Below are 27,442 nucleotides of genomic sequence, written 5' to 3'. Positions count from 1 at the left end.
TGTTTCTGTGCATCAAACCAGCAACTCAGAAATGATACCCCAACAACAGGAATGTTTTACAGCCAGGATTCCTTCTTACCAGAGTATTTTAAAGGCATCACATGCTCGTCAGAACAGTGCCAAAAGGACAATACGTACCTGCCGAGGCAGAATGGGAAGTGCCGTGTCAAATATTTAAGCACCCGCACATTATGTTCAATTTCTTTCAAAATATAATTGCCTGCAAATTTTGAGAGAAGAGACAACTCACATAGCTGGTGCCAGAGAGCAAAGGATATAAAATACATTCTCCCATAGCTGTATTGCTTCTCACATGACCCAGACTGTGCCCCTGAATCCTCTCCTGTCAGATCCTTGTTTCCAGTGAGCACCTCAGATCTGCCAGGAAATTTCCTGCAAGTGACTGATGTGTTTGTTCAATACTCTCACAAATGTCATAGCTGTGGAACCCTGTCATTTATTGTATTTGTTTTTCAAGGCTTTCTTTTAAAATGTTGTTGCCCAGTTCTTTGCATCTTAAGATGTGTAACTGGCACTGTAAGCTCTGTGGAAAAAAGAGCATATGGACATCCCAGAGTGAAACCCTTGAAATGGAAGCATTCCTGGGGATGTAAAGCACCTCTCAGCAGTGCAGGAGATTTCAAACCTGTGAATTCTGTTGAAAATATTCCACGCTCAAACTTCACTACAATAACTGCTCCTTTGTGCAGAGCAGGTGATGTTTCAAGTCTCCAAAATTGCAAATTGAATGTTAGTATTAGAATTTAATTCTATTAACTCCAGGAGGTGACAGGAACATTGAGGGGAAGAGGAGGAAGGAGCTGATGTCAAGTGCCTGAGGGAAAATCAAGACATGCAGGAGTAGGAACAGTTAATTCAGAGCTCAGCCAATAAGAAGACACACACTGTGACTAAACAAAGCTTAGGAGCAACTAGCAACAGGCAAACAGGAATTAGGATGTAACAAGAAGAAATTAAAATGCTTCTTTCTCATCTCAGAGACAGCTCTGGCTCTGCTGCAGATCCCTGGCCAGCAAAGATGGAAGAGAAGGACATTTTGTCACGACAAAACATTACAAACATGAAACCCAAGTTTAGTTTAGCACCTACTCTGAGTATGTGGGATGGTCAAGAGAAGCAGCCCAACCCTGCTCAGTGTGGTCCTGCAGCATTCCCAGACACTCTCTCTGCCTAGGATAGACACACAGCTTCAGGCTACTGCCCTCCTCCTCCTCTGCCAGCTTACTGAGTGCCCAAATTGAGCACAAGCCCTCTCTGCAGCATCCTGGCATTCTCCTTTCGAGGAAAATCTGGATGCCAGTGGGAACCTAGTTTCAAGGAAACCCATCAAAAAGGAAAATTTCAATTCCCACCCCGAAACATATGCCTCACTGCTGAACTTTGTAGTGCTTCCGGATTCCACTTTTAGTGAGCACAGTTACTGTCCACAAAGCACTATTTCAGCATGAATGATTATAGTACAGAGAGGAGAATAACAGTACCCACCTAAATTTCACCTTCTGAATTTGCTTTACCATGCTTCTCAACTAGGAAAGTCTGAGAGTTCAAGAGTGGGCAGAAAAAACCATCCAAACAAGCAGTACCCAAGGATCAACTCTCAATAGGAATTACCCTTCTAAGTGCCTTTCTGCAGCACTCACACTGGTGCCAGTCTGGGCCTGGGGTATTAGCTGGGCGTCTCCATCCATCCTCTACATGAGAGAATGGTTTAACTCAGAACTCCCTAAAATAAACCAACAATTCCAATTAGTTTAATTACTAATTTACCAATATTTTATGCAATAAAATGTAGCAATTTTACCATGCTTTGATCAACACCACTTTGTGCTGAAAATAGATCAATGTTATTTACTACTCAATATCACATAAGAATATTATATAATATCATAAAAATTATATTAAAGTTTAAAACCTTCAATATTTCTTTCAGGCTTTGGTACCCAATGAGAATGACAATTATCTCAATCCATTTGTTTTTTGCAGATGCAAATATTTCCTCAGTAATAGGCAAAGCAGACACCATTTACAATTTGAAATTATATTAACTGTACCATTAAAGAACAAATACAGAATTAATATAATTGGCACATACATAAGGTATTTGGGTATAAAGGTTGGTGAGCCTTATTTAAGAAATCTCATACATGTAAACTTTGTCAAAAATTCCAAATACTGCTTGTCCAAAATAAAAAGGAAACACCTCCCATCATCAAATCAGTGCTGTGACAGGGAATGACCTCTGCATTTATTTCACAGCAATTAAAAAAAACCAAACATCTGTTTAGGTAAGTGCTGCAACCACTAAAGTGAGACACAAAGCCACACACAAAAGCAGGATCATGTAAGGAAAGTATTTTAGTGATACCCAAAATGTGAAGTGACTTCATCTCTCCATGCCCATCTCTGTAACATTGCCTACACAACTGTTCTGCTACACGGGTTTTACTGTTTTCCTTTCCAGTATCTTCACACCCTTAAAGATATTTCTCAACATATTTGCACTGCTAAAAATGCTTAATTTGGCTTTTTTCCCTGCCGTGACTGAGGTTCTGTGTGACCTTGAATTGAATGCCACTGTAGCAAGCTGTCTCTCACCGTGGGAGTTCTCTCTTTTCTCGTGTTTGAGCACAGGATCTTTGATTTGGTAAAGCAGCCCTCGAACAGCTGATGCAGCACTCAGTAATTTTCTCCAGACACAGAGGTTTATCGTTTGTCCAGCAGGAACAGCAGTGTTTTACACACACATATATCCTTTTAAGAAGGCACTTTTCAGAGTGCTTTGAAAACACTGAGCTTCACAGCCCCCCAAAAGGTACCTGAGAAGGATACAGGTATTGCTGCAGCTTCCTGCAGTGGCAGGACCAGCAGGAATTCAATAATGCACAGTGAAAACAACAAATACAGCTGAAATTACAGTGACTCTCAAAGATTAAAAAAAACCCACAAAACAAACAGTAAAAAGCACTATTTTGTTGGGGTTTTTTTTCCCTACAATGCTCCTTAACACCATGCTTGGAGAGCTCACTGGCAATAATCACAGTACATGTGGGTCCAACACGAGTCTCCATTTTCCACACCTAATGACAGCAGAGTATGAGGAGATCCCAGCAGAAGTTTTCTGACCAGCTGCCTTCATAACCCAGTGGAAATACCTGCAACTCAATCTCATCCCAGTGGAACTTCCAGATCAAAGGAAATAGATTAGATTAATGAAAATGGGCAGAATTTTGCTGGACCATGCTGTACCTTTTATTTAAATGTATGAATCAAATCAAGAGGAGGTCTGCTTTTTGATGGAATAGGAGATAATCATGCTTCTTGCACCAAAAATAGTTAACAGGATACCAAGTATAAAAGCAGTGTACATACAGCTGAAAGGGCAAATAGTGATGAAAAAAATCATCTAGTTTTGTTACACAGTGGTTATAATGCATCGTATGTCTCTACTTCCCCAGAGCAGCCAGAGCAAGCTAAAAGACCCAGCTCTCTGATATTTTGTGCATTAGAAATCTCTGAGTGATGGTGCAACGGGTATTCAGCAAAAGGGGGAAAAAATGTTCCAAATACAAAGGATTTTCCTTTACACTTCAAAAACTATACTGAGGATGAGGAAGTTTTCCAACAAATAACAAGGAACAGAACTTTCTTGCAAGTCTCCCATGTATTTATGGCGTTTTGTTTTTAAATAAGCACTTCAAGGGATACAGGGGAGGCTTAGACAAGAAACTTGAAACCAGTCTTGGCCTCCAGAGTGTGGGACACTCTCGATGTAAATTGAATTATACATCATGGCATGCACAGGAGACAAATTAATTTGCACAGGTTATCTGCCTTCCAGCAGCTCCCCAGATTTTCATGGCCTGTGCAACACTTGAAAGGTTTGCTCCAGCCCACCTTCTCCCTCGTCTCCCTGCTCTGCATTATGCCAGATTATTCTGTTATATAGGTCAAACTCTCTTGCAGAAAAGACCCGTATCTTTTTGTGATGCGTAAGGCCAGAGATGTTAACTTTTTAAAGCCTACCAGCCCCATGTCAATTATTTCAATTTCATGTAAAGGTCTTTAAATAGATCATCTTAGTAAATTATTATGGGGCACTTTCCTATTAAAAACCCTCTTTCCACAGTGAGCCAGGGCTGCTAAGACCCACTTTGAGGAGGCATCTGAAACCTGTGCACCATTTCCTACAGTAGCCAAACACTCCTATTTTTCATTATCTGACAAACGCACAGGGAAATTTGTACATGCACTGTGTTCACTAATGACACCAGCCTGTCCTTGGAGAGACTGAATATTAATAGCCTGCTGAATAATAGTGACACCTACATTTTAATGATTTTACATGTGAGCTGTTAAAAAGTGGTCACCATTTTAGTAGTGTGCCCCCCAGACTACATGGACACAGCTGAAGAAAAAAATGAGTTTCAGAGACTATAAAACAGGGCTTGAGAAAAAAGAGGACAGAAACCAAAAAATTCTTGATAATTTAAACTTTCTAATCCCCCCAATAACATAATAAACACTCAATAATGTAACTACAAAATTCCTATTAAGCAACTATGAAAATTAGAACATTTCTGATCTTGAATCTGAGACATTCATTTTTTTCCATTTTGTTTCCAGTTCTGAATATTCTCCTATTTGTATTAGTTTTGGTGATTAATGCAGACCTTGTTGCTTCATATAACTTTCAAAAGCTGCACAACTTCTGATTTATTCCCCCTAAGGCTCCCACACATTTACATGTTCCTGGATGTTTTCTCATTAGGTGAGCTCTCAATGGTTAAGGTGAAAGCTCTACTAAAATAAGCACTTCTGAAGGAGGAAAATATTAAATCTATCATGTACACTAGAAAAATACTGTCCAGTCAACAACTTTTCAAGAAAAATCAAAAATACAGATGTTGCTTTCTCCAATGCAGTTGGGTATGTGAGGGGTACAAGTCCAAAGAGCTTTGGACTGTGCAAAGCTACCTGTTTTATGTGAGACATTCTAAACACATTAATTGGTGTGATATTGCCCAGGATAAACTGATATAGACTCTGTTGTTATCACTTGCAGCACTTTGATCATGTAAACAAACATCAAAATTAGCGTAACTGGAAGAGGAGCACTGCAAAATTAACTGTGCTGCTTTGCCCCTGATCTATTAAAGCCACAATAAGCTTACTGAGTTTGAGCAATTAAAATAATTTGTTTCCTACTCATGATGTTATTAGATTTGGACAGATACAGAGGAGATAACAGGATCATAAAAGAACACAGATAACCTACAGACAAAGTGATATAGTAAATCACCACAACCACTAAATTCAAGATCTGAAACTGGTAGGCATAGAGGGGAATATAAATTATGACAGTGCTAAGCAGTAAAAGCATTTGTGAGTTGATAGGGACTGAAAATTTAAATAAAAACATTTCCTGGCCTGCTCAGCCATAGCAATGTTCTTTTGTTTGTATTCCTTGTAATTTAGCTGCTTGACAACTTCATTCAACCTTCAGCAGCAAACACAGGTATTGATTATCTCTGAACATCCTAATGACTGGAGACTGGGACACAAACCATAAAAGCAGAGTTTCTGGTTACAAGTGAAATTATAGTTTGCCTACAAGATTGCACAATAAATCAGAGAACAAATCAGCCAGCACAGGGCTCTGGGGTCACTGAAGTGATGTTGACACATTACAATAATGAGAACTTGAAACACCTCATGCCCTATTGATTTTTAAGCTGAATCATTGCCACTGCAGGAGATTACAAGAGTGTGTACTGGAATCATGGCCCACATGGGAGATGCCGATGAAAAACACAAACAACTGCACCAAAATAGTTCTTTACCTGTATCTGTTATAACACAATACCCTTCTCCCTTGCCCCCTCCCCAAGGTCTCAGACTACAATTCAATCAAGGTTTAACTGCTTAACAATCTCACTTAAAACAACTTGCCTTTCTATTTTCTTCTTTGCCTACATTTATTATGTAGATACACAATAAGACTTGAAGTGACACTTCAAAACATCTCACAGAAACTGCATATTACAAAACCTAGACTATGAGAAATGCTTTTTAGTGCTTCCAAGTAGCTTTCCTGTTTTCACTCAACAGCAAATTACCCTATGCGATAAAAATAATTCCAATAATCACCAACTTATTTTCTCTACACAGTGGAGAATACAATGTGTAAACACCAAAAGCCTTGCCACCAGCCAAAGAACAAAAACGCTTCTCTTTTTTTCTCCTTGTACTTCCACTTGATAGCATTGAGAACCAATAAGCTGTCAGAGGGGCCACCAGTGACACGGAATGATTATAGTCCTGTCACGACAAAAGGAGCAGTTATAATTTGCACTGTAGCCAATTACTTTAGGAACACATCATTTTGCTTAAGGGGAGAAAATAATACCTCTATTATCCCTTCCAGCCGGGAGGTCTCTTGCCGTGCCACAGAAGTGCAAAAAGATAGAGGAACTATTTAACTAGAGCCCCCACAGTAAATAAACTTTGAAATTTGTGGCTTATTCCTGACAATAAGAACTTTTTAAGCACTGCAATGGTGCTCTTAATGAAGCCTTACTGTTCATCAGCTGTCAAGACAGAAGAATGAAAGGGCTAACTCGGGCTAAGTGAAGGAATCACTCTGTGAAGAACTAGGTAACCTATGGCAAAGAGAAGAAACTTCTACCTCTTGATGCACTTCCCAGTGAAAGGGATTAGACAGTTAAATATATCCTAAGGATTAGCTCCTGTTAGGCTCCTCAGAGACATGTTTTTAATCAGTGGCTCTGCACTTGGCATTTACTCCTTTAGGGAGGGGTGAAATTTTCAAATTATTTCTCTTCTTCCATTTGAAATTCAGTGCCATCAGCAAGACTCCAAAGAAAGAGGGAACAGAAGGGCAAGGAACCTCAATTTATGGTAGAGCCCCATCCTTTTAAGTTCCTCTCAATATTTAAGGTGCTTATCCTCAACCCAGCTCTCGGAGAGTTGTGATTCCAAACCTTCAGTGTGGATTAGTCAAAAGAGAAGGAGCAGCAATAGGCAGGTTTTTAAAGGAACAGAGGTGTTTGTGTTGTGCAGATGTGTGAGGAAGCACTTGTGAATACACATATCCCCCCTGCCACCAAAGCACCTGCAGTTATTTGTTCTTGCCTTCCCTCTCCCCTTTTCCCAGCAGATGCCTCAATTTTTCTTTCTGTCCATGCCCAAACTGCTGCTGCTTCATCTCATACCTAAGCCTGGTAACTCCACTTGAACTGGTCGATCCTCTGCCTGATCTTTCCTGAGAGACATCCTCAGACAAATGAGAGCACATCAGCTGTGCTAAGTGCCACAGACCAGCAGCTACAACCATTATTAATGGGGGAAAACCATCCCCAGCAGGATCTCCTGTGCCATTTGAGGGCCTACAGGCAAGGTTAATTACCAGCATAGAAACTGCAGCACAGGACAAGCTACCTGCCATAAAACCAGGCTTTTCTAGGAGGAAAATTTAATCTCTCAACAATACAATAGTTTTTCGACTAACTGGAAAATTGTACTAACAGAAAATCCAACGGAGGAGATGCTCGGTGTTTACACAGAAAGAACAAACAGCAGTGAGTACAACAGCAAACAGGACTGTCTGCAAAGACAAGCTGCAGGACTTGGTAGGAGTTTAAGAAGAGAGAGTGCACAAAGATGTGGACAGGAGGAACCCCACATTAATTAATTACCAATTGAGCTACCTTGGCTCAACCCTTGCCCTCAGGACACCACGAACTTCCACAAAGAGAAGCAAATCCCACTCACGTTATTGACATAATCTGTCAGGACTGTGCATGTTTCTCGCATTTCATTGTTTTTATAGGTTTTTTTCTATTATATGAAACCTTATATTCAGCATTCTCCTTGTAGTTCTGTAACTTTGACAGAATCAGCATCAGTAAATGTAACAAATCCCTAAGGTCATTTTGCTAGTATCAATCTTAATTAATGGCATGGTAGAATTCATTAGTAGAATTTTCACAACATTTGATGGTGCAGCATTAGCATACAATCATATCACCACTTACCATTTTTCATCAAAATAAAAGTCAAATAAGGGGGAATAGTCTACTGAGTAAGAAAAGCCAATTTATTAATACTAAAAAAATAGCTTCAGAAATTTTTACCATGTAGGTAGCATATAAATACATGGACAATTAAAATGGCTGTAAGTGCATTACTAAAATTCATATTCTGGGAGAAATACAATGGGAAAGAGACTGAATTTTGACAAAGAAATTATGCCAGCACAAAAAATACTGCAATTTTTCTCCATTTTTTCAGTAAGAGGAAGTCTCAGCAACATCTTCAAAATTTCTAAACCTTATTCACAGCAATTCAGGACCCCTTGGCAGAGCACTACAACCACTGGCATGTGATACCCTACCAGGAACTTTTCCTTTTAACAGCTCACCTGGTCCAGCTGCACAGTTTGGTCAGAATGAAAATTAGAATGAAAATTGTGCAAGAGGGTCCAAGAGAACATCCATGGTAAAGACAGAAGATCAAACTGGTTAAAGGACTCCAAGATTCTTATACAAAACCCAGAGAAATAAAACTAAGGCTGCTTATTTTTTAAAGGAAATAAAACTCAGACTCAAAATAAATACCAACGGCTGGCACAGAGAACTAGAAAATTCAGTTCTCAGAAAAAAAAGGACAAGGGAATATGCAACGAAAATTAGTAGAAAAGCAGAAGGACATCTCTCCTCCCACAAATTCTACCTGTCAGAATCTGTTTTAAATGCTGCAGATACACATAATTGCAAGACTCATTGTCAAAGATGGGTTGCCAAGCCTGAATTCCCAAGGAAATATAAGGAGTGTTCAAAGGAAAAATACATCTTTATATCCTGATGACTGAAACCTGTTGCCTTGAGCATCAGACTCATCCCTTCAACATTAAAAATCAAGGTAAAGCTGTTCCCAGTGCCCTGCTCAGCCCAAAGTAAAATAGATAAGAAATAAGCTCAGGTCTGAGCAAGGCACTGTATTTCTCTCTACCTTGTTCTTTGTCTTCATTTAGAGGGTAGCACTGAAGGTCTTGGAGACACTTCTTTTTGACAGTTTTGTTAAAATTTAGGAGGTTTTTAAACTATTCCCTTCTCGGTACTGAAGCAGGGCTGGGGTTTTCCTCTTTGCCACACGATGTCAGTGTTGCCGAGTAAAAATTGGAAATTAACATCTTTATCGGGACTCAAATAAAAGTTCAGACATTTTGCTCCTTTAAGGCTATCATGGGACAACTTAACAGAGCTGAAAGATGCCCCAGTGCAATGCATTCCAAACTTCCAGACCGCCTAACATGAAAGGATTGCACGTTCCCAGCCAACTCGGAATGGCAGAAGTGTCAACACCAGAATCCTCCTGCTGTTTGTTATCTCAGGGGGATGGTACCACTCTAACTGTGAAATCCCACCTCTGCATCTCGTTGCCTTGAAGTTCTGAAGGATGAAAATTAATCCATGTTATTTTTGTAAATCTGGTGAAGAAAACTGATTATGAGAGCAAAACTTAAAACTCTCCTCAAAAGGTGATCAGTGCTGCCATTCCCACAGCACTGGGGAATGCTGCCAGTTCAAACTGAGTAATTGGCCCATCAAGCTGTGTCAGAGAAGAGGATTTCATACCTGAATGGGGGAGGGAATTGTGCCATAACCTGCTCCCTAACCCTTCAGCACACATATCTTTTGGAGCTATCATTTTAAAACATAAAAATACGCTTCCTAGAAAATTCATAGTGCTGGTAAGGCACAATCTAATTCAATCCTTCCTCTCAGTCACCCAAACCTGGAGAGAGAATGGAGGCCTGAAAATAACATGATCACTATAAAATACATCCTTTATACCTTATAACTAAAAATCCAACTGTATAGATTTTTTAGAACCAGATCTTTCTTGTTGCAATACCACTGACAAAAGATTCAAAGTAACTTCTTGAACACTTGCTTTCTTTTTTATGTCTCAGTACCATTTTCCCCCCTATAATCCCTTTGTATCTCTTACCAGCCCACACTGTGTCCCACATTTGGGGTATGACAGGTTAAAAGTCACACTATGTCACCTTCTGACTTCAAACACTGGAATGTGATTCATTCTTCTGTGCAGCCACGAATAAAAATCCTTCCCAAATGGGGGATGGGGAGAAGGTACTAGCAAAGTTCAGCTCCTGTGTGTGTTTGAGGCTGTTTAATTTGCACTAAAAAGCCCAGCAGATGTATGAAAGACTGCCTGAGGTCTAACGTACACACTGATGTACCCAGACAGAAGCTTGAAACTGTAGGAAACAAGAGCAAAAACATGAAAAACTACAAAAGGTGGATGCAAAGGCTATTTTCCTCAGTATATCTGTCTCCTTCACCATCTGTATTGACAGACTTTTACTTTTTTAGCACATCTACTCAGAAAGATATTAGAAAAGAAATGGTAATTGTAAATATTGAAGATGATGGCCATGTTTTTTTCAAATCCCTTGCCCACTTGTTACAAGATACTGCTGTGCATCTTGTGTCTTTCTTGTTAACATTTCATGGAGAACTTCCATGAACATACGTTTGTTCTCGTTCCCAACACTTTGTTCTGTCACTGTGACAGATGGCTTTACACTGAAGCATATGAAAATATTAAATTCCTTATCAACCTGTTGAAGTTTGAAATGCCTGTAAGTAATAACCATCTTGGCAGCTATTTCTTAATACAGATATTACAGAAAGCTCTTTAGGGCCTCCATTATCAGTTTCCTATTTGTTACAGTCTATTCTAAAGTACAGTTTTCTTTGAACTCGATTGATAGTAGCATCGTTTCGTTCAAAATAATATCATTTCTAAGCTGAATATTTTGTTTTACTATTGGTTTATCTGGAAGAAGTTGAAAATTAATTTTTAAAATTACAGTTAGACACAATAGGGGCTTGTGATGTGCCAAAAGGAGCGGGGAGGACACTGGGACTTGGTTCCCTTCCCTGGGACTGTTCCTTCTCTAAGCACAGCAACTGGTAGAACACTGTCTTCAAGATTCGAATCCAGTTCTCTCTAATACAATATTCTACCCTGTGCCAAACCAATTGTTGGCTCTAGCAACTAGATAAAAATAAACAAAACCACCCCAAAACATGGTGAAAAGAGGGCGTCCAGCATGCTTATCCTTCTCACAATGCTCACATTGAATTGAGCAACTTCAGTTTCAGCTGGTAAACTAAAATTCGCAAGACAAGGACCACTGGTTAAGAACACATCCTTTTAATTCCTATTATTCCCTTAGCTGGAAGCTTTTGGACAAGAGGTTTCTGGCTGCTATATAGAATATGTAGAATACTACACAGAAAATAGCACAACAGAGCCTCTCTGGCCCCAAGGCACTCTTACACTTCTCAAATATTAAAAAAAAAAAGGTCTCAAGTGTTCTAATATGTTCTGTGTAATCAGATTTTTATTTAAAAAGCTTAATGTTATATTATTAATAGAAGATGTGAAAGTCTACACAGTTCTCACATGAAAAAATTGCTTTCTAATTATAAAGCAAAAATATATTCAAAATGTCTGTATTTTAAATTCTAAAGGCAATATGACAGGAATAAGGGGAGCTGCAGTATGTAATATAGATGTTATAAGAGGCTGCACAGAAGCAATTCTTCAAATGCATCAATTCCATTATACCTGTCTTGTCTCTTATTGAGAGGATTATTCCGAAATTCCATAAATACAGACCAAAGACTTTCTCAGAAGCAAGTGGCAATCTCCACCCGAGCTTCCCCAGCAACCAGAGTGTGAGAGATGAGACACCCCCAGAGGGGAGCTGGGAGCAGGGATGGAATAGGTGCATGCCCCTCTCTGCACTCTTTCTTCCTCAAAAAAGATCCAAGATTTTATTAGAAATGTTGCAAAACTCCAGTATTTTCCAAACTCTCTTCCTAGGAAACACTTCCAATGTTGATTCAGTGTCTCACCTCACAGAGGTGTAACAGCAGCAGGAGGTCAGATTCTGAATTTGGGTTAAAAAACTCTCTTGGTAAGAATATGAGAGATCCACCTGCTGAATGGGAAGTAAGTTTGGTATTTGAGAAAGATTTTCTACTTTAGAAAAACACAGCAATGAGCAGGAGTTCTTCCAGTTATAAATCAATTCTATAGAACATGTTTACATAAACAGCTGCATTTTTCTGGCATTTGCTTCCCAAACCTTTCCTAAAAGCCTCCAGTGATAGAAATCCCATCATCTTCCTCACTCATCTAATTAAATATTAAGTATTCTTACTATCAGGAAGCCTTTCTAATGCCCAATCTAAACTTTCCTTTGTGTAATTTAAGCCCACAGCTTCCCAACCTCCTCACTGGAGCCATGGAGGAGAAGAAGGTGTCAATGCTGTTACATTCAATTACATGTCAGAATTTGTTTCTTTAAGCAGAAATGCAGTCTCGTGTCTGCAGGATTGAAAGATCAAATGAAACATCTGTTACTAACTCAAGTTAGACCCAGGCACTTTCTACAACATGCAGGAAAATGAAATGGAAATTTCTGAGTGGGGAAAAAAAGGACAATTCCTTTCACCATGCCAGAATGAAACACGTCAAAGTTGCAGTGCTGTCTGGCTCTTTTCTGCCATGTTTCCAGTTTTCTTAAAACATAGGGAGAATTTGGAAATTTCTTAAAATAACTTAAAAGGATTGGTAGTTACCTAACCCTCCTCTCTACATCCACTGAAATAACTGCCTGAAAAAAAACCTGCTTGGATCCAGTCAGAATTTTACAGTCTTTGTGCTTCACGGACACAAAAGTTTGGGGGAATAAATGTATACATCCTGCATGCCATTCTTAAAAGATAATTCCCCATAAGAATCTCAGCTCTCTCATCCATCTTTGTCTTCTGTTATCTTAATGGGCACAATGTCCTTGGCTCCTCCAGTGGTGCTAAAACCTGAAGGAAGTAAGAACAGCCCAATCCACCTCCCTCCTGAGCAGGCACAAGATAATCTACCTGAGTCATCCACTCGAGTGCGTGATGAGCTGGAGTTTGTAACCTCCACTTCTCTTGTTCTACTCCACAGCCAAAGTCAAGCTGTGCACCAGCCAGTGACTCACACCCCATTATTTTATAATATTAGTCATTTAGTTGCTAATTACAAAAAATAAAAAAGGTTTACTACAAATTTATGGAATAGATTTGTGTCGTTTTCCATAGATGCAAATATATTTCAAAACTGCAGAAGCGTTTTCCATTTTATCCCAACTGTGCTTTACCCTCAGCTCTCAGGGGCTGAAATAACCCATTGCTCTCTAGCTGATAATGCAGGATCCTGGGATAACACAGGCTGGAAGGAGTTTATCCAAGGACAGTCCTTCAGATCCTCCTGGATACACCTCCTTGGAGTGCAGAGGTGCTGAACTGGTCAGGCAGAGTTTGATGCATCACCTCACAGCCCTTCATCCAACATTTGTCTTCTGAGTCCTCACCTTGCACTTCCTCTCTCCCCAAACTTGTCCTGGGAGGTTAAACTGACAGGGTAAATGTACAGAGCAATAATTCAGAGAAATTCATTCAGAGAAAGGATGTGAACCAAGAGCAGGCAGAGCTAATCAAATCTTGAATGTATCAGCAGAAGTTTATAACTTTTATCTTTTTATGAGACAGATGATCACACACACATATCCACACTTCTATAAATTTGAGATAGTAATAAAACTTTCTAGCAGACTTTGGCAAAATAAAAAACCTTATAACCTCTGTTGCAAAGAAGCCCAACAGGCAGCTTAGAGATCTCAAGTCAGCTGTGAGAGCCACAGCCTCAAATGTCTAACAACATCTTAACAATAATCATTTTATAATCCTGATTGTACTATAAATCATAGCCAATATTTGTCTTCTGATCACGAGTTAAACTATTTGATGCAATGTTTTTATTTAAATGCAAAATGTTCAAAAAGAATGTCTCTGATGCAAAATAAAGATTTCCAATCTAAATGATAACTAGAAAAGGTTGAAGCAAAATACAGAAATTAAAACGCTTGGGACAGAAACCTGAGGTCTGAACCAGAATCTCTGTCATAAAAGACTAGCACAGGGAGCAGGGAAATCTTTTTGTCTTCAGGTCCCCCGAGAACATGAAACACTGAGGTCATCTGCAGCATGGTAGATTTTCATTTGTCTAGAAAAAAACCATTTATCAAGACAATAAAGACTGCTAAGCACTGGAACAGGTGGTCTAAGGAAGTAAGGGACCTTCCTTTCCTGACTGCTTGTAAAGATTACAGGATGTCAATCATCAGTGACACTTGTCAAGGTGCTCCTTGCAGGGAGCAGGGCTGGACTCCATGGCATGCAAGAGTGTCCTCTGCATCACTGTTTTTGAAAAACCACAGCAGTATTTAGAATGAAGCCTTTAAATTGACCAAAAAAAATTGTGCATGGAAAAAAAATTAGATGTTTTTATAATTTTCTTGCCAGCTGGTATAAAGGGATTTTTCACAGAAATCCCTCACTGTAACACCAGGATGGAGTTTTGTTCCGTGCTTGCTCAGTTACATGTGGGCAAAAATGAATGCAAGCAGAACTGCCACGCTGCCCCCCCTCTGCAGAGTGCCCTGCTCAGGGCTGAAATGTAATAACTGATAGAAGAAACACTCACATCCAGACATGATGCTTCTATTAATTAGAAGAAATACCAACACACGAACAGACAGGCTTTAGCTTTATTTTTCATTGCTCAGCAGCTCATGGCTGCTGCAGGAAGAGCTCATAACAGCCATACAGCATCGCTGATGTTTGCTCTTTGCACTTTTTCCAAAAGTTTGCTTCTTTTACTCAGAGCAAGGCCTGACCAGTGCAATTTCTCCTCCTACAGGACATGCAAGGATTGCACAGGAGCTCAGTTCCTGTAGCTACTCCCTATCCCAAAGATATCAGCACCCCTGGGCCCTCTCTATAAAGCCTCATTTCATTGATAATTCACAGGCTGTTAACACTTTTCACAGCTGAGCTCTCCTCCAACCCCCAGGTTCCAGTTCTAAAGACCAGCCTGCAATCACTGTGTTCAGAAGGGGTGCAATCAGGGAACCACAGCTACTACAGGAAGCCACGAAAACATTCTGTTCTTGAGATTAAAATTGGGCAAACAGAACTTCTGCTAAGCTGGTTACATGGCTGTGCTCAATTTGATTTACCAGTTCTCATAAAATCATAGAAACTTGTTTAAGAGACCGTGACATCTTGAAAATATGATTGGAAGTAAAGAAAATGTATTAAAATACCCAATGCCATTCTTAATAACTCCCTTTAGTAAATTCTACTTCCTGTTATGGCTCAAAGAATGAGCAAGGATAAGAAAAAGGCTGAAGCTTTCACATATGAAAGTCAAAATGAAATTAAGTTGCTTCCCACGGCCTCTCTGTTGGTACAAAGTTCACTCTGCCACGATTGGATTTTTGATTCTGCTGGCACTGGGAAAGCCTCACAACTGGAATGAAATGCCATTTGAAATGAGATCTCGTTCTGAGATGATTTTTCTCCCTGGCACAGCAGTGGTATCCTGCTTTTCCTGGTAACTGTGAAGATTAGTGCAGGATTACAGCCTCAGCTGGTTCTGGCTTAATTGGCAAGGTGGAAAACCAGGACATCCCACCACTGTTCATCATACAGACCTCATCAATCAATACTTGTTTTGAAAATGACAAAAGTACTCCAATGAAAACATGAGATGATATTCATTTTCATTAGTCTTGCAAAATATTCCAAGAAAAATACAAACTAATGGTTTGAGATTACTCTGTGTCACAGCCAAATATCAAACCTTCCCTGCAAGCACAGGTGACAGCAGACACAGCCTTCTATGAAACACATCTCTTGCTCCTACACACACCACTTGCTGCTATCATGTGTTGAGAAGCTGGGCCATGGAAAGCCAGAGGGCAGAGGTGACCTGCTGTCCCCAGGACTACAGCCCCAAGGACCTGTCCTGTCAGAAAGGCCAAGCAGTTGGAAAAAGGTGAACACTTGATGCTGACATGGAAACATAAAATTCACATGAAACAGTACAGGAGGGAGCCAAGGATGCTCCAATAGGGCCTGGTCTAAATGTCACGTTCTTAGGAGACTTGCTTCACTGTAGCAGCAGTTCTTCCAAGATACTGAGGCTCATCTTAAATTCACAAAATGATGCTGTTTTTGTTAAGAGCATCAGGTAACAGTGCAAGTTCTCAGTGCCACGTGTGCCTCACACCTCACTTGGCTGCAAGAGGTTTTTCCAGTTAAAGAAGCCATTAGAGCCAGGTTAATTAGCAGTCAGAAACAAGTCCTCATGTAAGCTACAGCTCATTTATCTGGAAAAACGATCAAACAGCAATCCTGGATTATTATTAGTCATGGAATCAGAAAGGTCAACTTTAACAAGGACAACATTTAAGTTAAAAAAGACATAAATGCCTGTCCAGAGAACAGCACAGCACAAGCAGCATAATTCACACATGCAGAGCGTGGGAGGTTGTTGTCAGCATTTTACACCACACTCCACCATAGGAGCAGTGAACAGATAATCTGTGTTAAAGTTCAAGTTCACGTTGGTCCTTTTGGCCCATTGGCATCCTAGTGCCAGGATTTCCATCTGGTTACATCCCTCCCCTTCTCTTCCCAGCTAAATTTGCAGTAATTACCAGAGAAGAAACCAACTTAAAATTTCTGAACATCAAATACATAAAAACAGAAGATTTAAAAAAAAAAAAAAGCAAACAACAAAACCAAAATGGATCCTCTGGTCTTCCACATGAAAATTTTGATTGGATTCCTAATCATCATTAGAAAACCTTATATTTAATACATAATAAATATTGATTTAAAAAGATTCTTTTATTAATTTCTAAAGATTTAACCAGATTGTTTTTAACTATCTCTACCAAAATGCAGGTAATTAATGAATAGCTGCTGATCTCTGGGTATCCGAAACAGAGTAAAATAATAGTGTTTCCTTCTCCTGAGAATAAAAATACTTAAATAAAAACTGTAGGTGCAAAAGTCAAACGAGGATTTTCAAGAGTTTCTGGGGTATGGAGGTAAACCTTGTTTTTGTGAACACCTGACACAAAAGAATATTTTGAAGGTTTTATGCCTCAAAAAAAAAAAAAAAAAACACCCAAAAAAAAAAACCAACACTGGAAGGATATTAAGTCCAGGCAGTAAAACTGGGCTCTTTGTCATGTTTAATTGCTTGGATTCACAACCTAGTTTTGCTGAATCTGGACGTTACTGCTGACTCAAGCAGTATCTCCATTTTAATACTTTAGAAAAAGTTTGTGTGTCTCCACGCCTGTGAGACGAAAGCATTTTTTGAAATATTCTTGACCATCAATGAATTTTCCCTCTGCAGAAACCTCTTTGCTGTGCATAAAATCTGTAATTAACTACAGAACAAAAAAAATTCAAAAAAAAAAAATAGTCTCTGATTGTAACCTGGTGAAGGAAGCCATACTGTGCTTCATTTTCAAAGACAATGGAGGGAAATCACAGCCTCTGCAATTTAGCATGGGTAAGTGACATGAAAAGCACAACAGGGACGATGAGGACAAACAGAAAGCAGAAATGCCTGCACTCAATTCCAATCCCCCAAAGTAAACATGTTCCCACACTGTCCAAACTCAACTTCAGCTAAGGCAAAAATACTGAGTGCACAAAGTCACCAAAGACAGCAACTTTGCCACGTTCCTTAACATCTCCACTGGACACCTTAAAAAGAAAATAAAAAGAAAAAAGAAAGGAAAAGACTTATTCCTACAGACAGAACTTCACGGCTGACACGATAAATTTAGAAGGAAATGCCACCAGAAGAGAGTTTTGGCAGTGACACATTTATTTCTTTTCACTGTCTGGTATCTCACCCAAATGCAATCCCACAGCATTTGAATTTTAAATAAAACACATTTGTGATGCACCCTGTTAAAGGACACGCCTGCGTTTCTCTTCCATCTGGTGCCTGTGTACTTATGGCACTTCTTGTGTTCATAAAGGCATCCCTGGGCACAGCCAGAAGCTGTATTCCCTGAATTCCTGAGCTCCTCACACCTCAGTTTAGGAGAACTATTCCTTTGTAACACATTCCAAGACAACGTTAAAGGCAGATAACTCTCCTAAGCTTATTTTCACCTAGATTGAAAATGTACCTATTTATAGCACAATAATAGGCTTGAAACCTTACCCTCACATAAAGTTAATACACTTCAAAAGTTATGCTTGGTTCCTAGGAGATGCTGTAAATTACCCAGTCTTGAAATATAAAACCCCCTAAACACTGAAAAGCTCTCTGAAATAATCGAGGCCCTCTGAAGTCTTTGTTCCCATCTCTAAATCCTAGAAAGGCACTATCCTGTGACACAACCATTCTAACAAAAACTCCAAAATCCCTATCTCTGAAGTTGAGTGAAACCTTGACTGTAGTACCTTGATTTTTACTAAGGAGCTAAAAATCACTCTTTCTTAGCTTGCTTAAATTAAAATATGAAGTAAACTTCAGACAAGATATTTTCTGTAGCTGAAACCCCCTACACATTTTTCCCCAGTTTACTTTTCCACAATTACTGCCACAATAACTTATAGGCATGAGTTAACCACATTTCTCCCCCTTCTCCTCTTTAATTAGTTGCTTCAGTTACCATTTCTAACATATTTATCTTCATCAAATTAATTAAAAATTTAATAGCATTATTTTCCCTTACAAAATGAAAAAACCCAAACTTCCAATATTATTCTTGAGAACATTTTTCTAGACCTTTTCTAGCATTTCAAATACCACAAAGTTGATCACTTGAAAAATCAATTTACTACTTGTTCCTGGAAAAGCTTTCTGGTTTATGAGCAAAACTGAGATCCTACGTGAAACTTCTGTTAAAAACAGAATAAACCCGAACAATTCCATGATAGTGATGCTACAGAAGTAAGTGGTTTGAAGTTGGAAAGACTGAACGTAACACTTTGACGTTGCTTCATCCATCTGCTATTGTTATCCTGCTCTCAAATATTTACTCATGTAGGAGTAGATAAGAATATAAAGCTCAAACTTTCTAAAACTGTGCCTGGAAAGCAGTCTGATGAACTGTGCTGACAATCCCCGAGGTATCAGGGCATAGGATGTTGGGAGACACTGATTAAACAGAACTTCCAGAGCAGGCAATGGGAATGGGAGCCATCGTGTGTTCACAGCATCTCAAAGGCCAAGAAATTAACTGCTTTGGGAAGAAGAACTCCAAAAGGAATAATCAAATCCTTCCTAGATCCATAGGTTTAATGGAAGTAAAGATGAAGATTGACAGACACTAGCCAGGCACTCACAGAGAAGCCCCTGTAAAGGATAAAACCCCAAAGTCCACTTTTTTTTTTTTTTCCATTAAATGATTCAAATCGGAAAAGCTAATAATTCTACACAGTACTACTGCTCTTGCTGTAGACAAGGGAACACTGTTCATTGAGTAGCAGTTTTGCTCTCTGTTCAACCTTATTTGCATGTTCAAAAAACAGATCGACAAGAGGAACATTAACTATCTAAGAATAAAGCTACCGTGTATGGTCAGAATATCAAGACATTCAAACTTTATATATATCTGTTGCTTTATTTTAGAAATACATATGGAACGAATGTACTGCATGTAAACTGATTTTTCTAAATACTTCATAAGCAAAAAAAATTGCAAACTTTCTATGTAACACTTATATAAATCCTAATTACTTCTGTATTGAGACCAAATTCCTTATCACTACAGAAGTGACAAATACAAAGACTGTTTCCTCATTATCCATCAAAATAAAATACCTGAGATAGAATTTAATGCACAGTCCTGGAAGCAATGTGATTTTAAGGTGTCTGAACTGCAGAGCCCAGCATTCCACTACTGGGCTGTGCCAGAGTCTGCTCCACGTGACAGCAAGTCTTTCAAAAATATTATACCCCTATTAAAAGTATGGAAGAGTTCATTTTTTTTAAAAGCTAGAGAAATCCACCTTCCCCACTCCCCTCAACATTTTTTGCACACTTTGAAGTGTGTGGGTTTTTTAGAGGAAGAAAATTGCTCAAGTCATTCAAAGTATTTAAATTACTTTGCAATTATATCCAGCTGGAAACTGAGAGGCATTTTTAAATCCCAGTCTTTTATACACTGTTCCTGCTTTTTTCAATGCAAATACATATAAATGGATTGTTAGCCAAAATTACCTGTGTTTAAATTGTATTTATTAACAAAACACTGCTGCTGTTATATCCCATGCATTTTAACAAGTACAGTAATAAAACCTTCAAATACTCATAAATTGTGTTTTCTAAGATCAGTATATTACACTGGTGACAGACAGGGACCCCAAAGTTAAACAGGTGGCCAGGTTGGCCAGGAATCCTGTAACCTGCCTGCTGAAAGGCAATAATCCACCTGACAAAACCCCTTCTAATGACACTCCTGCTCTATTTCATATAAATGCTAATACATACTCCATCCACAGAAAGCCAAGCATCTTTCTGAAGATGAAGTTCACATAAACTTCAACCAAACACGGAGGGAGGATATATAATCCCCCCCGCACCTTGTTTTCTGCCGGCATCTCGCCGAGGAGCGCTCACGCCCAGAGAAACCCACTCACACCGCCGGGACGCACGCAGGGCACACAGCGGCAGCACCGCTAAGTTTGTACACCACGCACCTTGGATCAGCCCCCGGAGCATCCTCTGCCACCGGGCCGGGCATCCCGCCCAGCCGCGGCTGGAGCCCGCTCCGCGTCCGCCCGGCAGCCCCCGCATCCCCAAATCCCCTCACCTGGCCGGCAGCCCCCCTCACCTGGCCGGTATCCCCAAATCCCCTCACCTGGCCGGCAGCCCCCCTCACCTGGCCGGTATCCCCAAATCCCCTCACCTGGCCGGCAGCCCCCCTCACCTGGCCGGTATCCCCAAATCCCCTCACCTGGCCGGTATCCCCGCACCCCCTCACCTGCTCGGCATCCCCAAATCCCCTCACCTGGCCGGTATCCCCGCACCTCCTCACCTGCTCGGCATCCCCAAATCCCCTCACCTGGCCGGTATCCCCGCACCCCCTCACCTGCTCGGTATCCCCAAATCCCCTCACCTGGCCGGCAGCCCCCTCTCGCCGCCGCCTTCACGTGGGGAAGTCCCCGCCGGCCGCTGCCCGGCCCCAGTAGCCCCACATGCCAAGTTGCCCCGGCCCCTCCCGGCGGGCACAGCCGCGGCTCCGGGCGCTCTCCGGCGCGGACACAGGATGGATCCCGCCCTCCCCCGGCCCCAGAGCTCTCCGAAGCTGCTGCTGCCTTACCTGAAGGGCATCTCCCACGCCTGCAATCAGCTGCCAAGGTTTCATGGTCGGCGGCGATGCCGGTGCGGCGCCGGGAGGAGCCGGGGGGAGCCGGGGGGTCCCCGCCGGCCCTGCAGCCCCCGGACCCCCGGCACCATCCACCGCCCCCCGCACCCCGCCCGGGGCACGGCCAGCCCCGGCTCCCTGTCGCTGGCCCTGCCGCTCTCCCGCAGGCACCGAGCGGGGAGCGCTGGCAGCGCCGGGCACCCTCCGCACCCGCGGAACTCCGGGCGGAGGGAGGTCCAGGCGCGGAATGGAAGCGCTGCCGACGGCTCCCGCTACACCTGCATTATTCACGATGTCGGTGGGACAGTATTTATGACTTTCAGTCTGCTGCGCTCCAGATGCTGCCGCGAGAGGCGAGAGCCCTCGGCTGTCTCTGCCTTCCTCTCCCGCCTGACGGGCTCGGCAGTGCAGGCGCTCGGCGAAGCCGTTTTGTTTTATTTGGAGATAAGAGCAGCTCCACGCCGGCTTAGCTAAAAACCACAGCCTTGTGGGAAAGGAAGGTGGGCACGGGAGAGCAGATTACACTCAATAATTCATTTATGGAGTGGCTTAATGGACGGACTAAATATTCGCTGCATATTAAAATATTAGACGTGGTGCTAAAGTTTGTAGGGGTTCGCTATTGGGATCAATCTTATCTGTACAAAATGGTTAACATTTGGATTAAATGGTGATTAATCTCTTGTGAAATTCTGAATTTCTTTCAGAATAATATTGCACACTAAGTCATTTTTACAACAAAGACTGGCTGGAGCTGAAACAAAACCTGAAAATCTTGCATAAGAGATGGCAGCAATTAACCCATTTGTGGAGAAGAAAAAAAAAAGTTTCAGATAAACATTAAAAACTGATGCCTTTCACTACACAAAAGCATCGCTTATGCCCTACCAAATAAGCTGCTATTTCAAAGTACATCTATTTATGCAACTGAAGTTTCAATCTGTAAACAACCACTTGTAGTCTATTGAAAAATTCTACAGATGCTGCTCAGAAGACTTCTCTAATTCTGTGAAATGAATTTCCATACCACACATACACTGTTTCTCAAAAAAAAAAAAGAAAACCCAAAAGTCTATCAAAACATCTTTCAATATTATCATTATTCTGCAATCAAAAATGAAACTAACAATCTGATCTCTTGGAAAATAACTTATATCAGTCACTTCCTTTTTGTAAATACAAATCAAAGAATTTGCACCCCTTTTTGGCAGAAGAGAAGAGACAAGGTTTAATTATGTTCTGTGAAAACTTAACATATAGAAAATAATATTAGATTCAGGCTGTAATTTCAGAAGGTTTTCCTTGTTTGGAAGTTTTTATCATAGCCATGCTCAGCTTATTACCCAAAAGGAAAACTTTCTACCTAGACAGACTACGGGACCATTAAGGCATCTTAATCATAATAGAGAAAAGTGTATAATTTATAAAGAGAATGTTGCAAGGGTTGGCCTGACCACTGGGCCTAATAGCCAGAACATCTCAGAGCTCACACTGCCTCACTGTGTGGCCTTGACCACATTATTCATCACTTCAGTTTTCCCACTTGTAAAATTAGAATAATATGACTTCCAGTGTCTCCCATCTCTGACTTCTCAGGAGGGCTCGAAGGATTAATGACCCTACAGTGCTCTGAGAATGAATAAACACTAACTGCTAAGGCAGAGCTAATATACTTCAGAGCACTAAAGCACTGAAATTCTAGAGATTCCAATCAAACCACCTTGTGTGTCTAAACATGGGTGAAGTAAAATGCAGGGATTACTAAAATACCATCTTCTACCACTCACAGTCAACAAAATACTATGGGTTGGCTTATTAGTTCTGTTCTTTAAATCTGATTTTTACCATTTATTCCCAGTGTTAAGCTCAGTTCCATTAAAAATGCTACCAGCAGCAATTACCACTGCTAATTTACAAAACCAGACTGTCCAGGGCAAGACCATTTAGAGTCAAAGCAGTCAGAAAACATCACCATTACCTCTGGCCTGTTGTTTTGAGCCTTTGCAGCACATATGGGCCTCCAATCAGAGGACCTACAACTCTGGCACATGCTACATGTGGTCCCAGTGCCGTTCTTCAGAGATCCCCATGCTTTATTAAAGTAATGAAAAAGAGTTTGAACCAACTAATTACCTCATTAGCAAACAATAAGGGGGGGGGGGGGGGCAGGGGAAGCACTGACAAAGCACACACTGCTGCAGAAAGAGCTGCATCACTCACAACATTGTGACAACAATCAAAATCAAAATAATGGTCCTAATTCCTATGTCAACTTAAAAAAGAGAATTGTAAATTCATGTTTCAGTCTACACAAATAGCAGCCTTGGATAAAAACCTGTGCACATTACACATTCCTCTTCACCACTTTCTCTCAGTGGTGGATAACCGTGGATCTTCCACCTCACAGTTGAACAAGAGATGAAACACCTGAAACGCTCTAATGGTCCAATGCTGCCGGGCTGGTCTTTGAGTCACTGCAGGGAGGTGTCAGAACCTCAGCTGGGACGCCCTTGTTTGACAGCAGGGATACTCCAGCAGCTGGGAGCACAACCAGACCCACTGGAGCCACACCAAGACCCAGAGTTAAACGCCCTGTGAAGTGACCTGTGGGATGAGCAAATGCTTCAGTGGGGAACCAGAGCAGGGCAGAGCAGGGTCTTGCTGTGGTCCAGCTCCTGAGGATCCTTGCCGTGACCTTCTCACGCACACATGTCCTACCATGGGCAAGGGACCTCCTGAACCTTTGTCCTTCCCATTACACTTGCAGGGACAAACCTTAAATAACTGAAATATTACTGTGATGGCAGCGGCTGTTGAGGTTTCAGTAATTCCAGATTTCTATCTTTTTTATTGGAGATCTTTAAATAAGTCTGTTCAATGTACTTACTGAACAGTACAGATGAGTGCCATCACATTATGTCTCATGGCACATCAAAAGTTCTAAATGAATTTAGTTGTTTATCATCCCCTATATCTTTTTCTCCTCAAAAAATGTGGGAGTGTTTTTCTTCTGAATTATCCAATTGACAAGGAAAATCACAGAGAAGCAGACCAAAGCAACTTACTGTAAAATATGTGCCTTTAAGTGAAGGGTGCAGCAGGAGTTTTTTTTAAACAGATCCAAAGGTGCACATGTCATATGAGAAAGCTTCCAGCTCAAAGCCTTCGGGGGTAACTGATTTAGTCATAATTTCCTGAACTAAGTTTCTGTGCTGTGGGAACTATTAAAAACCAACATAACCACTGAAGTAAAGTGAATACAGGTAAAATCCACGAGCAGCATCTCCAGAAGGTTATTCTGCACCTGTCCAGTTTGTAAAGTGCTTTTACTACCGGGCAGTGAAATGGGGTTTAACCTTTAATGCACATCCACGTCCAACACACGGGGGTTCTCCATGCCTGATGGATTCCTGCTGGAATGGTTTCTTCCTCCGTGCCATCTAATGAGCAGCACCACACAAGGGAAGCCTAATGAAGCATATTCAGAAGGAAACTCATCATGTGATTTATCACAAACATGCTGCAGTTTTAGATCACAATGGTTCGGGGTTTCCACGTGCAAGTTTGAGACCGACAACCAATGTGTTAAAAAAATCCAACATCCACCAGATGTCACAAACCCAACAAAGCAATCAAAGCTCAAAGAGATCTACATCTGAGAATGCAGGATGTTAACTGATGCTAAATAGTATCTTTTGGAGAGAATCTAAAGGATAAGGATTTTAAAACTGAACTATCAAAGGAAATACAATCAGAAAACAGAAGTTTTTCCTCTACCAAGCAGATTTTAAAAATATTCTCTAGGGGCTGGATCCTGCAAGCATCCACAATGTTGCTAAGCACACAACGAAACTGATTACAAAAGTACACAAAAATACTTGGGTTTAGCATTAGAGATGCTAAACGTAAGAGATGTTCCAAAAAAAACCACTGATACAAAATACATGGTGTTTTCAGAAATCATTTTTCTGTGTGTTCAAAATGTCCATTCTTTTCTTTAGCCAATTGCTCACAAGTAGCCTCCATAAAGAATTTGTAAATGTGGTTATACAGATCTGAATTGCTTCATTTTGCATTGTGAGTGGTGTTGCCTTTTCCCAAGGAGGTGTATTTGCTACTGATGTCACCAATCTCTCTTGAAGGTTCTAGTTCTGTTTCTGCTGCTCATACAATTAGGGCAGCTCATAAATGAGGTAACTTAAACATTGCAAGTATCCAAAGGTACTTTCACACTCTTACTGCAATACTAAATGCAAAAGTTTGCAGCATATTAAATGAAAATTTTATTGGCTATATTTTGTCCAAAAAGTCATGTCTAATTTCATTCAGAAACAAGAAATCAAACACCATCAAAATAGTACAGGAACATAATTTTGATTCAACTGAACTAATACTGATCTAATAAATGTTACTTCAAATATTGCTACAAAAAAAGTTTCTTGCATAAGTGCCGTGAAAACTGCCATTAAAATAACCAGTCATGCCTCTATTCACCCCCCTATAAAGAGCAAAAAGGCATATTCCACAGAATAGTGATTTTTTGCACAGCCACTGCTGCTTAGGAGGTAATGTTCAAAAAAGAATTACTTACCCAAAGCCCTAAAATAAAGCAAAGTTTCTGAAGACTCATCAAATCAAGGAAAAAAAATCTGTATCTCATTTTTGTCAAGTGTAAGGAAAGCAGCAGACACCATTTACCAGCAGCATTCACTTTAAAGTCTGTTGACTTTTTTTGAGCTTGTTGCAAAGTTTAATGTTAAACATAAGGAAACAACACATCTACCAACATGAAGAAGAAACAGGTCTCTGAAAAGTCTTGAAGCAAAATAATTCCTTCTGTGCTTATACATATTCACAGCCCTGTTGAAATGCTAAAGCAGTCACAGGAATTTGCATTCCTGAGGCAGACAGCATTTCCACAGGAACAAGGATTACTAGTTAAGGCTGCAACGTGGACTTTAACAGTTCCCTATATATGTCCTTCAGAGGTAATCTGGATCTGCTTTTAGATGTTTTTCCCAAACAAACTACAATTTTTTGTTTAGTAATTAGAAAACTCAACTTTTTACTGTGTTGTGAATTCAAAATGTCTTCCAATTCTGCAATCTACTTTTCCTTCCCACAGTATTAATGCAAATCGTTTCCTCAATAAAACTGCAAAAGGTTAATTTGTCTACAGAGCCCCATGACCAGGAAAACACAGATGTGACAATGCTCACCACACCAGCATGAGGAAATGTCATAACACGATGGAAAATACCTAAAACATCTGGAAGTGCAATTGCTTCCCCTTGGACATCAAATTGTGCAAGGTAATACCTTCAAATGATAACGTGCCACCTACACCACAGGACAGGGCCCTGAATGCTGCTCAGAACACCAAATAAAGTCAATACAAAACATTTCCCAGTCCCAGGATCACAGCTGGAAGTCACTGAGGGAGCACCGAGGCCTCCCCCAGCCATCCTTAGAGGCACACACCCCCAGAGGAGTCTGAATTTAGACTTTTCACTCTGCCCGTGCCCCCTAAGTAAAGCAGAGCGAGCACAACCCCCTGTGACACAGGTGTGAGTCTGACACGTGCCTGCACCTACAGGCAGTGAGCTGAGCAAAGAAAATAGAATGACAGAGTTTAGAGGCTTCTAGAAGATTTTTGGCCCAGAAAGTAGGCAAAGAAATACTCCTGTGCAACACTGTGAGATGGATGGAGGTAGAATTCTGTTGAGAAAATGGGTAACTGCCATTTTGTTCTTAGTTAATGATAAATCTTTATTTTGCAGCTGTATTTATTTTTACTCAACCTATTTTCATCTGCAGTTGCTCTCCAGATTGCAGAACACACCAATGAGACTTTTGTCACTAGCTTTAGAGGCATGATGTTTACCTCCTACTAAAATGAATGCAAAGATTTAAATATCTTTATAAATACAGGATATAAAGCACTGTAGGGCTTGTTACTCGACAGACTTTAAACATATTTTCATCACTTAATATAACACAACCACACAAATGCCACCACATTCTGCACTATCAGGTAGAAGGCAGAGGTTGGGACCACCTCCA

The 27,442-nt window shown here is 40.6% G+C and overlaps 1 protein-coding gene across 32 annotated transcripts in view; it reads right to left on the bottom strand.

The window, feature by feature from the left end:
* Window positions 1-27,442, bottom strand: part of RBFOX1 (RNA binding fox-1 homolog 1) — a 1,132,467-nt gene that overhangs the window by 575,912 nt on the left and 529,113 nt on the right. The window contains exon 1 of one of the 32 annotated variants that reach the window (XM_069030298.1): window positions 7,254-7,339. The exons of 30 other annotated variants lie outside the window; for them this stretch is intronic. The gene's annotated coding sequence lies outside the window, so the exon portion shown is untranslated. Of the gene's footprint in view, window positions 1-7,253; window positions 7,340-27,442 lie in introns of those variants that run through there. One more of the 32 variants, XM_069030297.1, reaches the window with a different exon arrangement.

Source organism: Aphelocoma coerulescens, chromosome 14 (assembly GCF_041296385.1).
Source record: "Aphelocoma coerulescens isolate FSJ_1873_10779 chromosome 14, UR_Acoe_1.0, whole genome shotgun sequence".
Lineage (NCBI taxonomy): Eukaryota > Metazoa > Chordata > Aves > Passeriformes > Corvidae > Aphelocoma > Aphelocoma coerulescens.
The sequence above is the reverse complement of the archived record's forward strand: the minus strand, read 5'-3'. Positions and strand labels throughout refer to the sequence as shown.